Raw genomic sequence first — 7,244 nt, forward strand, 5'->3', positions numbered from 1 at the left:
TCCGGTAGTTGGAGCCGCTCTAGCCGCTTTCTCAGAAGCCGCAGGAAGTACATCCTCTGCTGGGCCTTTTTGAGGACGGAGTTGATGTCGGTCGCCCACTTCAGGTCCTGAGAGATTGTAATTCCCAGGAACTTGAAGGTCTCGACGGTTGACACAAAGCAGCCGGACAACGTGAGGGGCAGCTGTGGCGAAGGATACCTCCTGAAGTCCACGATCATCTCTACAGTCGTGTCAAAAACACACAAGGTTGTGTCGACCGCACCGCAGCTCCAGCCGCTCCTCTTCCTGTCGATACGCAGACTCGTCACCGTCCTTGATGAGGCCGATGTCAATGGTGTCATCTGCAAACTTTAGTAGTTTGACAGTCGGGTGCGTTGAGGTGCAGTCGTTCGTGTCGAGAGAGAAGAGCAGCGGAGAGAGGACCCAACCTTGGGGAGCCCCAGTGCTGATGCTGCGTGTGGATGAGGTTCTTTTTCAAATCTGCAGTAGAAGGTATTCAAGTCGTCGGCGAGTGTGCTTTTGTTCTCAGCTTGGGGGGGATCGTCGCTTGTAATTGGTCAGCGATTGGAATGCATGCCAGCCTGAATTAGTCGTTCGGGCTAAACTGTTTTTCCAACTTTGCTGCATAGTTCCTCTTTGTAATGTTCATTTCTTTAGTCAGCTGGTTTCTAGCTCGATTATACAGGGCCCTGTTCCCGCTCTGATATGCGTCCTCCTTGGCTTAGCGAAGCTGCTTAAGTTTGGCAGTGTACCACGGCTTGTTGTTGTTGAATGTGCAAAATGACTTTGTTGGTACGTACACCTCTTCACAGAAACTGATAAAGGATGTGACAGTGTCCGTATATTCATCCGGGCTGCCAGCTGAAAAACTGAATTTTCCAAAAATTCCACAAAGTTTTTGGAGTGAGAAAAATGCAAGCATATTTGGCGTGAATTTTTGGAATGTGTCAAAATTAGAATGGTGTGAATCGAATGAAAATGATGAATGTAGAAGAACGTCAAAAAAGTCAGCGGAATTCATTCGGCTTTGGTTGGGTTTTCTTGACCTTGTTCCTTTTTGCCATTGAAGACACAAAAATGGGCATTTATGAAGAAGGAAGAAGAAAGAAGAACATCAAGAGAACATGCCTCAAGTGATGACTGCATGCTGGAGTTGTCCTTGAAGTCATCAAGGTTTTGCAAAACTTACATACTGCCGTGTAGCACTTGCTGTTGCTATGATTTTTGGACTCATTTATGTGTCAAATCTCAGATACCCCAGTGACCCCCGTGACACATTTGAGGTCGTGCAAAAGATTATTATGGACATGGATGGGCGTAAACTCCTCAACAGAGCACTTGGACCGAAGAACAGTCCGCTCCTGTTCTCGGAGTCGTAAATGTGCTGCCAACAGAAAAATGTTAAATGTTTCTTGAATTTTTTACATGAAGTTGCCGTTTGTGAGTTAAGTAGAAATTAAGACAGTATGTTTGATGTAGTTTAATTTTGGAATTATTTATTTTTGTATGATTCTACGGTTTGTTTAATTGTATCATTTATTTTTAATATTTAATTTGTATGACTTTCTACTGACCTCTTTCAGATTTATTTTATTACTGTCAATGTAACCTGTGATGTAGCAGACAATTGTGCTTATTTGCGCCGTTTCTCAGTTTCAAACTGGAATTTTAAAGATGTTTAAAGGTTAAATATTTCAATAAATACATAAGTTTTGTTTCTCAGTTTACTCCAAATCAGTTGAGTTATAATGTGTGGCTTCAATACATTTTGGGAAAGCAAATTTTAAAATATATTGACAGAGCTAAATGGGCAATGTGCAATCACTTTAGGCCTAACATAAAGGCTATGAGTTGCAATGAAACCGAGATAGAATAAAGACTTCTAATTACAATAGTCTAGAATAAAGGCTAATGAGTTCCACTGGGGGGGGGGTAAGAACCCTTTGGAAAATGTTTCTGCATATTTGCTACAGAATCCTACAACAATAGAATGGCAAATATGGTTGATATGACTCATTCTTAAAATGAATATTTGTATTTATATTGTCTTGTTTTTGTGTTTTAATGAGATAATCTTCTTTTCTTTTGGGCTGGTCCCGTTAGGGGTCGCCACAGCAAGTCATCCTTTTCCATGTAATCCTCCTTTTTTTGTCCTGTTCGGCTGTTAGGTCAAGCAGAATGGAGGAAATGAAACATTAAATATCGGAGTTGCATGGGGCTGTAGCGCTACTCCCTGTGAGGGAAGGACAGGACAAGATAGGACAGGACAAGGACAGGAGAAGAAGCATGCAGGACAAGGGTCGTGAACCCGGCTGTACAACTGAAGTGTGGTTGCATTAATTATGTAAACTATAAAAGAGTGCAGGACGAGAGTATAGGTGAGGGGATACAAAAGCGATTTGCATATTCCTGAGTTATTTGTCGCAATAAGTGAGTGGCCCCACACCCAGTGAAAGAGTCCCAGTGGTGTGTGTGTGTGTGTGTGTGTGTGTGGTTGCATGCCCAGAAAGAGTACCACAGATGCATTATTTGCCTTGAGGATGTTGATGGAAAAGTACAGAGAAGGTCAGAAGGAGCTACATTGTGTCTGTGGATCTAAAGAAAGCCTATGACAGAGTAACCAGAGAGGAACTGTGGTTTTGAGGGCAGCAGAACAGCGGTGAGGTGTGCTGTAGGTGTGACAGAAGAGTCTCTGCTAGGATGAAAGGCAAAGTTTATAAAACCGCGGTGAGGCCAGCCATGATGTACGGATTAGAGACAGTGGCACTGAAGCGACAACAGGAAGCTGAGCTGGAGATGGTGGAAATGAAGATGGTGAGGTTTGCTATTGTGACCAGGTTGGATAAAATTAGAAAAGAGCTCATCAGAGGGACAGCCAAGATTTGATGTTTTGGAGACAAAGTTAGAGAGAGCAGAAGTCGATGGTTTGGACACGTCCAGTGGAGAGAGAGTGAGCATATATGTACAAGGATGATGAGGATGGAGCTGCCAGGCAAGAGAGCTCGAGGAAGACCAAAGAGAAGGTTGATGGATGTTGTGTTGCTCACAAATGCTCACTTCTGTCCTGAGTCTAGCCTCCACAACTGTTTCCCGTAACTTTATTGTGTGGCTCATCAATTTTATTCCTCTATAGTTCCCACAGCTCCGCACATCACCCTTGTTCTTAAAACTGGGCACCAGCACACTCTTCCCCCATTCCTCAGGTATCTTCTCACCCGCTATAATTCTGTGAAACAAGCTGGTCACAAACTCCACAGCCACCTCTCCTAGATGCTTCCATACCTCCACAGGAATGTCATCAGGACCAACTGCATTTCCATTTTTCATTCTCTTGAATGCCTTTCTACCTCTGCTCTTCGAGGTCACCCTATGTTCCTTGTCTTGGTACCAGCCTTCAGTTTGCACTGGCTTGCATGAAAGAGGATCAAACCCAGGTCAATGCAAATAACAGTCAATGTTGAGCAACACTTGACCAAATAGGTTTCAGGATTAATGTTCCCTGACCGGGAATCGAACCCGTGCAACGGCGGCGAGAGCGCCGAATCCTAACCACTAGACCACCAGGGCCTTCTGGTATAGTCCATTTTTAATCTAGACACACCCCCACACCGGACGTGAACCAAAATGTGCAAAGATTGACAGATCTTTTCTTTGGATGGATGGATGGATGGATTGCAAGCATCGTTGATTCTTGTTGTCTCTGTGCCCTGACTTTGTGAATTACACTTTAAGCAGTTAAAGGATACTTCCATATTATTTGACATGTGAACAAATGAGCGGGTTCACTTTGATATAAGAAAGCGTAAACCCTCAAAGTGGGTCTGTGTCGGTTTGTAATTTATGCCATTTTCTTACATGGAATGTCTTTGTGTATTAAGAACATAACTCTTGCTGTGATTATTATTGTTTTGTTGTGATTAGCAGCAGCATCAGGGGTTGAGGTCACGAGCAGAGGGGTTATTGAGGGACTGGGTGACCCCATGGTGGCAGTGAAGAGGTGGTGCTGGTCTTGGAGAACAAGGAGGAGGAGGAGGAGGATGTGGTGCTCTTATTGGGGGAGAAGGAAGAGAATGGAACAGGAAGCAGCAATAACCCGACCGGTAGAGATGCCGTGTGTAAGGCTGCCGTACTGGGGAGGCAATTGTATTATGCATGCAGTGAAAACAGCAAAAATGATGAAATCACGGCTCACCGCTCATTGGTTAGTATTCGGGGCTTGGTTTCAAGGCAGGAGGAACCAAATGTGTTCTTTGGTTGTGTTCACCGGGGGCCTCGCCATCTAAATTCGTCGTCCCTGGATGGCTCGCAGACAAACCAATCGGGTGTCGAAAGCTGCCAACTTATAAAACTTCACTACCAGAACAATTTGTCCCAATTTCTGCATTTTAAAAATGTTGTCAAGAACAATATTGTACCTGCATTTCCAGATTACTCGCAACCTTTTATGACTCAGTGATTGTTTTTCTCAATGTCTTTATGTCTCAAAAGTATTCTGTCAATTGACTGTCTGTTGTCGTACAAGAGCGGCTCCAACGACACGAGACAAATTCCTTGTGTGTTTTCGGATTCTGATTTTACATTGTGGGGAAGGGGTGGATTCTTGAATATATTTTTTTTAATTGTCTGTTTTTCAATTTGTTTTGATATATATTTAAATTGAGATGACATTTCCTCCTATTTTGTCGAGGTCATTTGTTTGCACTGGGACATTGTTTCAGTTCCACACTCAATCTGTTCCAAAGTCTCACTCCATTATTTGATATGCAGATTTTTTAAATTGTGGTTAAAGTCAGCCAAGTACAACACTACCTTGACGTACCAGCGCACCAGTTTAGCAATTTTACTTAGGGCTTGTCGCTTGGGCCCTTTTTTGTTTTACGTTGCCATCATTTTGGTTTTGGAGGGTTTTGAAAGGATTAAAGGCATTTCAGTTCTTTTCAACAGGGAAAATGGATTTGACATACAAGACAATGGAGTGACTCTCACTGTTTGAAGAATTGTATTTTATGACGGATCCCATTCACACTTTTCAACCTTTTCACCAAAAGTCAAACATCGAATCACAATCTAGTTCGATCAATCATTTGCTCATTTTAAAACATAAGAAAAGTATTTTGGCACCAGTGATAATTCTCAACATTTTTCCACAGGAGGCTTTTCGAAGATACAAAGAAAATGAAAAGATTGAAAAAATAAAAGATGGTAGACAGAAGACAAGAATGTAGATGTTTGTAAATCAGTATGATCGTAATTTCCTTTGATATGAAACATTTACTTTTTCATTTAAAGCTTCTTCATCACTGCTGTTCTCACTGCACACTTGTGTGTTTTAGCCCGATACTGACGAGAGAATCTTTGACCGCAAACTGAGGAGGCAAAAGGTTTCTCACCAGTGTGTCTTGTCATGCGTCGTTCGCTCTTACAAGCAAACGTTTTCCCACACTGAGAACACTTCCATCGTTTGTTGTCAGCGTGATGTCGTATCACCTTCGGACTTTTCATCATCATCTTCATCAGAGTGAGGAGTGTGACGTCATGTCGTCACTATCTGAGAGTGGAGCTAAGAGGCCGTCTGCTTGTGATCCTCCGCAGTGCCCCAGCTTTGCAGTTTTTCCACTTCGGCCTTGTCGCTTGGGCCATTTTTTTCCTTTATGTTGAGAGCATTTTATTTTTGGAGGGGTTCCAGTGGTGAAAAGACATTTCAATAATTTTTTAATGGGAAAATGGATTTGATGTTTGTCGAGATGGTACAAAAGGTTGTAATTGGCTTATGTTGCTGGGTTCGTGTGATTGAGCTTAGCCTCAGTTTCAATTCCTGGTTCAACCACCAGAGGTCGCCAAACCAAATTTATATCATGAAACAAGAGTCGCCAGGTCAAGCATGAGTCTTCTTATATATCTTAATACTATTAAACCCCTTGTCATAGTAACAAACACATACTGAAGTCAACTGCTTATAATCATTAGTTTGATTTTGTATCCTTGAGATAATTTTGATGTTCTCTGTTATGTTATAATTCAGATGTTCTTTTGGAAATCAGTGATAGGAAGTACATCAAGCCTAGTAAGGCTGTTATATATTATTCTTACTTTTGCATTACTGTTATGCAATGCTTTGAAACAGCTTTTATGCAAAGACTGTAACCTGTGTAAGGTTGTCTCTCTCAGGCAACGAAGCATACGAATGTTCTACGAAGTAAGCACGGACCTGTTGAAATGCATGAGAGAATTGTATTCACATGAATGTATATACATTTAACTGACAATTAACATATACACATGTATTGCAGAATGCATAGAGATTAACGTGATGTGATGAAGTGTATTAGTGGTGTTCAAGACATGAAATATGCTTGTCGTTGAATGAATTTATTGAAGAACCTACAAGACATGAAATATAGTCGAATGTATTTACTGAGAACCTATTTGGGTGAGCAAAAAAGAGGTCAAGTCAGGACACTGAATGAGTAATAAAGAAATAGGTGCTTTCCACTCAGGTCAAAGTCAGGAGAAATAGAGAAACAAGGCTGGAACCGAGGTTATAAGAACCCCTCACACTGACAAACGGGGCTCCTTATTCTCTCGAGGTGGGGAGACACGCGTTCTTTTTTCCATCGCAATGATCAGGGACAGGCTGGCAGGAGGACTTCATTTTTGAATCTTCCTCTTTAATTGGGCAAGACTAAAAGAATATCATAATAAGGTAACTAATAGAACCCCTATTGACTTTGCGTAGACAGCGAAAAGAGCTAGTCAGGTGTCCAGGGATTCGTAAGTTCCAAATTATCTTATTATTAATTGGCATCACGGCTCCGTAGGACTTGATCACTCCTTAAAAGCTCACTCAAAAGGTAAATACTTGTTTTATGACTTATTACTTTTAAACTACTTCTATTTCTTTTCATTTTTATTATTCTTATTATTGTTCATTTTTATTACAAACCCTTACTGTCATATTATCAATTTAACCTTATGTAATCGCTGAAATAAATACCTTGCTTTAATTCTATTCTATCTTTGTCATTCTTATAATGAGAATTTGTCTCAATTTTAACACTCAACCTCTTATAAGTGATTGAACGTCGACGATACCAATACCACCGGATCGTATTACTACTTCCTAAAAGAGTAACTCATCTATATCACTTCGGCTTCATACAAAAAAAAATCCGTACGGTCCTAACAAGGACTGTTAAATTTACTAGGTCTTTAACAAGTGCAAACGATTTTTAAGGGATGAAGCT

General features: G+C 41.2%; 1 non-coding gene across 1 annotated transcript; it reads right to left on the reverse strand.

The window, feature by feature from the left end:
* Positions 1 to 3,493: 3,493 nt before the first annotated feature.
* trnae-cuc (transfer RNA glutamic acid (anticodon CUC)) lies at positions 3,494 to 3,567 on the reverse strand. The gene has a single exon. It is a non-coding gene; the product is annotated as a tRNA-Glu (tRNA).
* Between the last annotated feature and the right edge of the window lie 3,677 nt (positions 3,568 to 7,244).

Source organism: Phycodurus eques, unplaced genomic scaffold (genome assembly GCF_024500275.1).
Source record: "Phycodurus eques isolate BA_2022a unplaced genomic scaffold, UOR_Pequ_1.1 contig_90, whole genome shotgun sequence".
NCBI lineage: Eukaryota > Metazoa > Chordata > Actinopteri > Syngnathiformes > Syngnathidae > Phycodurus > Phycodurus eques.